Genomic DNA, 11,170 nt, shown 5'->3' on the forward strand with positions numbered 1-11,170 from the left:
TTCCAAATTCTTTTTAGATGATGGATATTTTTTGAATCTTAAAGAAAATAAATAATCAACTTATTTATTAATCCCACCATATCTGATACAAACGTCAAACATCACTAATTGTTTCTTGCATTTTTTTTAGGACATCTTAATTGATTTATTTATAGATTTTCAAACTATTTTTAATCTTGTTCAAGGATTTATTCAGTTTTCTAATAATTTAAAAAATAAGTTATATATCTATATCTAAGTATATCGAAAAAAATTATAATTGCAATCTGTTTAGGCTGTCTTGTTTAATAAATATAAAACCTCAATACGGGGCCATATTCTGCATAAAACTTACTTTATTTAAAATATTAGATATATTAGTTCTTCCCTTATTCAGCCGAATATTTTATAATATTATTTACATTGTTGTATTTTAGCCTCTCTATTTGTTTTGTTAACCCTTAATTTTGCAATTTATTGGATTATAATTGGCTATATTACAGCATTAATTTACATGCTTAAAAGAAACCTTTATGATATCGGTTTTAAAAAATATATATAAGGATAATTTGTGTTCTAAAAAACCCATTATACCCATAAAAAGCCGTTTTTTCTTAAATAAAATCAACGTCCTACATCACATTTTTAAGTATGTATTCGCTTCTATAGCTTAAAAAATAATTAAACATCGTATTTATTCATAGTAATATCCAAAATTCATTTAATAATAAAGCCTTTATAATTATATACTAGATTTCTTTTTCAAATTTTTCAACTTGTGATTGACTACTTTATGTTTGTAATCTATATATTATCATTTTTAATTAACCTTTACCCAAACTACAAAAATTTATTTTGCCAAGATTTTATTTTGTTTTTTAGCAATAATTTAACACAATGATATAAATTATACGGTTGGTAATATGAAAAGAGAATAAAAATTACAGCTAGATTTATTTATAGAACTTGATCTAAGCTAAATAGAATAAATATCGGCCAAAATATTAGGTTATCTTACATATAATAAATATCTAAATTGTAAATATGAATATAATATCATATTTAAGATATGTGCATAAATCATACGAATGTAATCACTGATTATTCCTAAATTAATATGTCAGAGCATAGGTATGGAAAAAAAACTATTAGATAAAAATATAAATTAAGAATTAGATCAAGATGAATAAATCCAGGTTTGTTTTGACACAGAAACCGTATATTTTAGTATATACGATGAATAATTTATGAGTTATATATTTTATGATATCATTTAAAAAATGAAAAGCTAAGAAAATATGACCTAATAGCAAATCAAATATCTCTTACCTACAAACTAAGAACACGAATGGTACAATACGTCATAACTGGGTTTTGTTGGTTATAAAATACCATAAGTCGTATATTAAGGTGTTGGGAAAGCCAACTAATAAAAAATATAGGTGCAAACAGTGGGGTTGAAGAATATAGCTATACTGCTGAGTCTTGAAATAAGAATGAGCAATGAGAATATTGTAAAGATCATAGGGGCAAAGAAGAATCAGCCAAATATGTTCTAAAGAACATTCCAAAGTTTTGATTGAATAAGATTAGCTAGCTAAATGTCAAGGTGACCCATAAATAAATAAAATATGTCCAATCTAATTATCTAAAAATTTTAAAATATTTATGCCTTAAGCTCACTCAAAGTATTAACCCATCACAAAAAAACAGCAGAAAAAAAGGTCAAAATTCATTTTCGGATAGTAGATACTTTTAAGTCATGTTTGTATTGATTTTATGAAATTTTTATTTGTCCATATATTAACTTTTTATAAAACTGAGTCTTTGTATTTACGATATATATTTATTATATACGTGGGTATGGTTTTATTTGTTCATTTTTATAAGATACCAATATCTGCTTGTGTTTTTCTTTCACGACTAAATTATGTTTTTTATGACAATTAATTTAATCATTTGGAATCTTTAGAGAAGCTTTAAAGTTTAATAATTTTTAATCAGGTGAACACAAGAGTTATCCCATAAATTTTTAAAAATATTTCTCTTCACACTCACAATTTATAAAATATTTCGATTATTGCGTGAATTATATAAAAACCACATTGAGAAATCAGCCAATTTGTAGTTTTTTTTTATTTATGGGCACAATTTATAGTTACGGTTTTAGTTTTTGTTCCCGAGACCAACTTGATCGATTCCCTGCGCTGCACAGCGTATTTATACTTTCGGTTATCTTATCCTCTCTAAAGTCTTCTCGAGCCTATTGATCATTTATATTTAAAATCATTTAAAAAACCTGCGATGCTCATAGCAATATTATGGGAGGTGTTATTTTTCCGTTTCATTGGAATTTTAATGTCTGTAATTTTCAAGTTAAATCTATAAATGATATGTTATAGAGCTGTTAATATTTTTTACCGGTTCTAAACGTGTTATCTTAAGTGCTATATAGAGCATAAAATACACTCAAAAACAAACGGAAGTTTTAAAAATTCATTCTATTTGACTTTGAATATAAAATTAAATAAATAACACAAACTTATAGATCGGTTGTATAAAATAAGGATTTCTATTGATTCGGTTTTTAAAAACACCGGTAAAAATATTGTAGAAGTTTAATTTTTAGAAAAGACAGTGGTATACAATGTTCGAAGTAGAAAAGAATAACATATGTAAAGTTTATTTAGTTTCGGATTGTGCTTTAGGTAATTTTACTAGATAAAGTAGGAAAATAAAAATTCACAAAACGAAAATAACAAAGAGAGACTGCTAGACTTGTTAGAATGCTTGTAAGTGGCAATGAACTACATTGAAAATTTCACGATAAGTTATGAATAAAAAAAAAATTTATTGCAAAAATCCAATTATTTAATAACTTTGTCCATATTTTTTTAGTGAAATTTTGTTTATATTTATTGATGTATATCCTTTATTATTGAAAGCATAAATCAACTCACAAATCTTTAGAAGTTAAATGTATCAGTAATAAATGATCTAGAATTCAATGCACAAAAAAGATATGTCCGAATGTAAAAGAAATTCAGTGTTTTTAGATATGATGGGAGTGGTGAAATGATATATTTTTCTTAATATTCTGTTGATAGAAATAAATGCGAATAAAAAGACATTTCTTGTTCCTAATCAATATATTAGCATTTTAAATTGGCAAATGAATAGGTTTTTAGGAATATTTAAATCATAGAATAAAAGCGATGACCACAATAATTCTTGTTTTTGCTAAAAAAATGTTCCCTTGTAAAATAAATTAATTTTGATAAGTTCAAATTATTTAAAAACTGTATTTCTATCACCATTCTCTAAATAATGGTATTTTGCGAGATAAAAAATTTATATTGTCTTTTTATAAATTTACCAGTATATTTTTTTAAGTGTTTTTCTATTTATTATATCATTCTAATTTTTCTAAATAAGTTGAATTTTAAAGGAAAATTATTTTTAAAGATTTGAAAGGTTAAAATTATGCCGAAAAAGTAAAAAGGTAGAGATTAACATAGCATCTAAACTTAAAAAATGATTGCGATATCGAACGATTTCATGCAAATAATAAATAAAAACCACGAGTGGGTTTATGATCTATGTAATATTTTTTTATAGCAGAATCGCATGATTGCTTACTATCTTTGATTAAAGATATGAATATAACAATTTTAGCTCCAAATATAAAAATAAAAGACTTAAACTACTGAAAATACAAAAATTAAGGGGTTACTTAATGTGTATTTCATTCAAAAGCTCTAAAAATTATAAAAATAGGAGACGATCATATATACTCAGTAAAAAAATACCTAAAATTTAAGCAACAATATGAAAATTTATTCTTGATCAACTATTTTATGTGATCGGAAATTCAGACAATACAAGCATTCATGGCAACATGAGAAAATCCCATAGTTTAATATATTTTTTGTGCTAGCAACAGGAATATACACCATTAAACCCGGCATAATGTGCCATTTGCAGTTGAAGAAAATGGATTTTAAGCATTTGAAGACAATAATTATTTTATTTTTGGTTATAGCAGCAGGATAATTATGCATAAATCTTCTTCCTGTAGCTAATTAGGGTATCTTATAAAAATTTTGGTGATTTTAGAAAATAGGATAGAGCGATCTATTATGATTTTAAATACACAATTGAATATCTTTTTGGAAAATGAAAGCACAATATAATATTCAATATAGAAAATAAGCTGAAACAAATTTTGGTCATATCGAGATTCAATCGTCAAGAATTGTGTTTCCTGTAATATAAATAAAGTAATGGCAATTTATAAAAAAATAAGAATATCTGATATGAATTAAGCATTATAATGCAACTATCATTAGTATTTTATAATGCAAACTCTAGATAAATACTAAAATATGATATCACTGGTGATTAGAATATAAAAACGAAATTTTCGTCACTATAAAAACAGTATAAATCACATTATTTAAATCAAGAAATCATGTTTTTAGAATAATTTATGCATAAAACGTTTTATATTTCATTAATTCAGCAAAAGAATATATATAATGCATTACTTTTATCTCAAAATTTGATTTAAAATTATAGTCGACAGAAAATAAGCTTTTATAGTTTTTTTTAAGATAAAAAAACATTTATGCTATCTTCCCAAATAATTGGATATCTGGTTATATTAATTTTCTGTAATTTTGTTTGTACTTAGAGAAAACCACCTCATGTCTTATAATTTGATCATTGACCATTTCTGTAGATAAAACAAATATATGTTAAATCTCAAAATAAATTAAAGAAGTTGTTTTCGAATGGATCGGAAAGCATATTTTAATTTAAATTAATAAAGGCTCAACAAAAAAAAGTAATTTATCTCCTATAAGTGTATGAAAAAAAAGAAACGAGTTACAGTAAAAGAAAAAACTATTATTTTTCTATATACTTTATTTTAACGTAAATGATACATTATAAGATATACTGATAAAATTGAAAAGAATAAAAACAAAAAAATACTATGATCAGTAAGTTTGCAAGGCAATGATATGACCAAAAAAATGAAGTTGTGCTTTATCTAAGTATTAGTAAAGTGCGCAAAAAGTATCTTGTAATAGAATTGAACGTATACAACAGTTTAAGTGCGGATGAAACTATATACACAAAAGAAATATATTATATTGAATAGAAAGTACCTACTTTTATTCAATAATTCATAATAAAAATTTACAATTAGAGGTTAAAAATAAAATAAAAAACCTTAAAGGATATAATTAGGCAATACATTCCATAATAAAATTCTAAAAGATGCAATTAGATATACTACTGTCCATAAAAAATTAAAAAATGTGCGGTTAAAGAGTGCTATTTATAGTTAAAATCTATAAAATCTGCTATTCGAGGATACTACCAATCACAATAAAAATATATAAAGAGAATTATAGTTAAAATCTATAAAATCTGCTATTCGAGGATACTACCAATCACAATAAAAATATATAAAGAGAATTATAGGGATAATCTATAAAATCTGCTATTCGAGGATACTACCAATCACAATAAAAATATATAAAGAGAATTATAGGGATAATCTATAAAATCTGCTATTCGAGGATACTACCAATCACAATAAAAATATATAAAGAGAATTATAGGGATAATATACATGCAAATTTGTATTAGCAATAAAAATACATAAAATATACTATTCGAAGATAATATATACACACACATTTGTATTAATAATAAAAATCCAACAAATATACTATTCGAAGATAATATATACATACACTTTGTATTAACAATACATAGAAATGATACTATTTTAAGATACTATCAATCATAAAGAACCCAACAAATATACAATTAGAAGATACTCTTCGATGAATATGATTGTGATAGAAATTTGAATTCCATTGGACATATAAATAATAATAAATTTAAAGAAGTAAAAATTTCTTGGCGTATTTGCGTAGTATAATTTAATATAAAAATACAGTACATTAAACCCTTTTTAATCATTTTATTATTATAAGTTTATCGCGTTACTATTCATTTTTCTTTCCCATTCGTCTTGTTTGAGAAGACTTGTGATAAGTTGAGTGATTCTTTTAGCGAGGTCAGATGAGTTTCGAGTTCGAATAAAGTAATCGAATCTGCACCATTCGATGTTTGAGATGAATTTTCTGATGTGTGAATGGGGGTCATTTTCATTTCCGAATTGGTAGAAAAGGAATATGAGGACTTTATCGATGGCTTCTGTGTAAAATTTAGATTTTGTTGAGTTAGTATAGTTTATCTTTAAGTTTCCGAATCTGATTTCGATATCTGACACTTCTTTTTTTTCGCAAAACTTATTTCCTTGTCTTTTTGAGTTATTCATCTGCAGTGTGTGACCGCATACTTTTATTTCCGAGTTTACCCATTTGTGGATGTCACCGTGGTCTTTTAACCTGTCTCCAAATTTTTTGTTTAGAATGATTTGTATTGCGTTATTTTTCTTTCTTTTTGCCTCACCCTTTTCGATGTTTGTTATTATTCTTTCAATATCATCAATTTCATCCTTTCTTTTCCAAAAAATCTCATGGTATCTTCTTACTTCCTTTTCAGACCATGGTGTTTCGGCTATGACGGTTTGTTTATCAGTTGAAGTGTCGGCATTTCCATCAATATCATCCTTATCAATGTTTTCTTTAGTGCCGAATATAAATTTAATGATATCTTCTATATTGGTACCTACGATTTCACATGCTCTGAGATATGTTTGAAACTCACGTCTAGTCCAGTCAAACCCTTCTTTTAACATTCTTTCAATTTTCTCCTCTTCGCCAACCTCATTAACAAGTTTTTCGAGCGAGGTATCGTAGAACTGATAATCATGGAATTTCTTTCTTGAAACCTGAGCCTTCATTCTTTTGTGATTTTCGTTGATCCCAATGAATTCTTCAAGTTTCTTTACTCTTTTAGCATAATCTTCGCCTTCCCATTTGTATAAATCAAGGTTTTTTGTTTCTCCGAGCTCGATTCCATTTACTTTTTCGTTGAGTTCTTTTGTTTTTTTCTCGCCCAGTTCAAGAATTTCTTCTATGTTTATAGATCCATTTTCTTTATTTGGATTATTGTTAAGATTTTCATCAATACCGACTGATATTATCGACAAAAGATCTTTTTTATCAATCGTATCGGCTTTCTTTTCTTTGCGCATCAAAGTTTCATCAAGTTTTAATTTATGAAGACATCTTTCAATGATTTTTTCTTCGACCGTATTTTCGAGGACCAGTCTATAAACACGGACTTGTTTTTTCTGCCCTATACGATGAGCTCTGTCCATTGCTTGAAGATCCATTTGAGGGTTCCAGTCACTGTCATAAATAACAACCGTGTCAGCCCCGGTGAGATTTATTCCAAGACCACCTGCACGTGTGGTTAATAAATATACAAAAATGCCTTCATCGTTATTAAACTCTTCTATACCTTTACATCTTTCTTCAGTTGAGGTTCCACCATCAAGTCTTCTATATTCGAATTCTCGAAATATACAATAATCTTCAAGAATATCAAGCATACGTGACATTTGACTAAAAATAAGAACTCGCGATCCGGTTTTCTTTATGTGACTTAAGAGAGCATCAAGGATGACCATTTTACCACTATTAGTGATAATGTGCTCATCGGTTGTGAAAGGTTCAGGCTCAGCTCCTTGAAAAAGATATGGGTGGTTGCATACTTTTCGCAGTTGACATATAGTATTCATCAAAGCCTGTCTATTTGAAGGTGTTTCACCTGTTATTTCTTTTTTAAGAACTATTCGGTACCATTTCCTTTGCATTTCGGTCAGGCGGGGATATAAATTAACTATCATTTTTGGTTTTAGGGCTATTTCAACTTCGTTTTTTTCACGCCTTAGAAAAAAAGGCATGACCATCCTTCTTAGGGCAAGAATGTTCTCGTCAATGTTACTTTGAATTATTTCTTTGTCTTTATTGGCATTCATATCCTGTTTTTCCTCGTTATCTTCGCCAGTTCCTTTATCATTGTTGCTATCCAACTTTCTTCGCTTAATTTCATCTTCGTTAATATTATATTTTTTTATTTTATCATCTTGTTCTTTAATATTTCCGTTTTCATCATCTATGCTTTTATTCTTTTTTATTTCATCATCCTTTTCTTCAGTATTATCTTCGTTAATATTAGTCTTTCTTCTCCTAACATCTTCTTCATTATTATTCTTTTTTATTTTGTTATCTTGTTCTTGAACATTAGTATTACCATTGTTTTCATCTTCTTCATTATTATTCTTTTTTATTTTGTCATCTTGTTCTTGAACATTAGTATAACTATTGTTTTCATCTTCGTTATCATTATTATTCTTTTTTATTTTGTTATCTTGCTCTTGAACATTATTATTACCATTGTTTTCATCTTCTTCATTATTATTCTTTTTTATTTTGTTATCTTGTTCTTGAACATTAGTATTACTATTGTTTTCATCTTCATTATTATTATTTTCAATTGCAGGTTTATTTTGAATCCATTCTTCAAAAATATCACCATCACAAAAAATATCTGGAACAAGAAAATTAAGTAAAGCCCAAAGTTCCCTTACATTGTTCTGTAGCGGTGTTCCAGTAATTAACAGTCTATGCTCAACATCATAAAGTCTAACAAATTGACTCAACTTACTATTTTCATTTTTAATACGATGAGCTTCATCAATAACAACATACTCAAAAGAAATATTCTGCAAAAACTTAGCTGTCAAACACATTTCATATGTCGTAATAATGCAATCTATGTCTGTCTTTATTTCAGAAACATACTCATCAACATTATCAACATTTTCGTTTGATTTGATTTTCGTTTTAGATAACCTTTCGTTCTTTCTCAATTTTTTTAATATCTCCTCTTTTTCATTCCGTAAATCAAATTTGGAACAATGAAAAACATAAGCATTATAAGAAGGACAGAATTTAGAGAACTCGTTCTTCCAATTCATCAATGTACTTTTTGGAACTATTAAAAGATTGATCTTTGATGGTTTTTTAATGCCATCTAATCGACCATAACTACGCTCAAACCCCGAAGTCTCCTTAATCATCGCAAGAAAAGTTATCGTCTGCAATGTCTTTCCTAAACCCATCTCATCCGCCAAAACACAGTTGATATCCAACATATGCATCTGAACTAACCAATTCACTCCTTCTATTTGATACGGCCTAAGCTCACCCACAATAAATGGTGGCGTAGTAGCTAAAGTAAAATTTGATGCATCTTTGCTCGAATTAGAATCATCCTCAATTCGTAACGAATTCCGGCTCGGTTTCTCAATAAATTCACCATCTTTAGCATCATCTTCATTTTCACTATCACTATTTGATGACGATGATACATATACTTTCTTACGGGCCAACTTCTGTTTTGAACGTGTTTTTATTGCTGCGCCCTTCTCTAAAAGAAGATCAAGAAGCGCATTCGGTCCGATAAATGTACGATATTTATCAATCTGGTGACGATTCATTTTTAAGGGGCTAACAACTAATCATCATTAAAAAATCAACAATAAAATTTTATTTGTAGAAAATTTAAATTCAAGAAATTTAATTAACCTATAAAAAATCTTCATCTTTAAAAATGTATAAATAATATTTATTTATTTTAGTGAATCATACTCTTACATGCATAATTTATTATACGATATTGTAAAAAATCAACTCGAGTTAACACGATCGATTGATGGCTTTAATTACACTTCGGAAAGGCATATCTAGTCAGTAGATAAACGGATAAACTTTTTTAAGAATTATGTTCTTATATTTATTGAAAACAAAAAAAAAGACAAATTTTTGTTATATAATATACTCATACATTCATTCAATGAAAAATAGATAAATTAATTGGATACAATATATTCTTAATCCATCACTCAAGCAATTACGATTACTATATGAAATAAAATATATTGAAAGGCTGTAAAATCAATAATACATATATAGTATATCCTTTTAATCCATCAACTAAGTTCACACCATTTGATAATTTCCCTATATATCCCGATGGTAGTGTATATTAATTCGAAATAAAATAGATGATTTATATTATATATCTTTGTTTATTTATTCACTTCAAAAAATAATAATTTTATTCCAAGTTTATAAATAAATCAACTAGGATAATCATGAAAAATTGCACTATCATATATTCAAATCATTCAATACAAGTGATATTTTGATCAATAACCCTTATACATCAGTAAATCGTAAAAAAAATTATAAAATTTATATATGTAAAATAAAGCAGTTAAAAATAATGCCAGATAGAAATAAAAAAACAGCTTATTTCAATTCGCTTCCTTAAGATGTGATTTTCAGTTGAAAACTATTATCTGGCGTAAAAAGTACCTGTTTGTAATTAAAAAAGGTTTATAAAATAATGTTATGCCTATTAGTATATAAGAAAAATAAGGATAATAGGAAACAGCCATATTTTTTTGAAATTGGCCAGTAAATCATTTAACATACATATTTTAAACATATTCCAGTGAATTTATGAATACAATTAACTTTTAGTAACAGATTAAACATAAGTTTGGGAAAAGCATTTTGATTAAATTAAACATTATCAAAGGTGGGGCTTCGTATAATCTATCTGACTGTTAAGAATAGATTAAGATCAGATCGATGCCTATACAAATTTATATGTACAAAAAATGATATTTTAAGATATTTTATACGATTTTTGTGAATTTAATGCAACTATACATAAAATAAGCAAATATTGTGCTTATACTTTCGTGCTTTGCTAACACTCAGTAATACTATTGATCGATATTTTTTTTATTAGATATCTCATTACAATTTCTATAGAGTAAGAAAATTGTAAAATTACTATTTTGATTCTGATTTTAAATGAAACTATATGGATTAACAAAATATAGCAAAGAAACTAGGTATGAAAATAGATTTATTAATATAAAAATATATGTAAAAGAAAATCCTGCATCCTGTTTCTACCGATATTTCTTATGTGGATAAGTTTAAACAAAATTATTTAAGGTCTTGAATAAATTAAAAAATGATTAAAACACAAATTTTGCATTTTCATCACATTTTCTAGAAAAAAACGGTTACCATCCTATAAAAATAACCTTAAGAAGGATTCTGGCAAATAACAATTTTTTCGAAATCGAGTGTGTTAAAGACTCCTAAAAAGTAAATCA

This window comes from Rhyacophila brunnea, unplaced genomic scaffold (genome assembly GCF_057557595.1).
Source record: "Rhyacophila brunnea isolate RB1 unplaced genomic scaffold, BYU_Rbru_1.0 scaffold_62, whole genome shotgun sequence".
In the NCBI taxonomy this organism is placed as follows: Eukaryota; Metazoa; Arthropoda; class Insecta; order Trichoptera; family Rhyacophilidae; genus Rhyacophila; species Rhyacophila brunnea.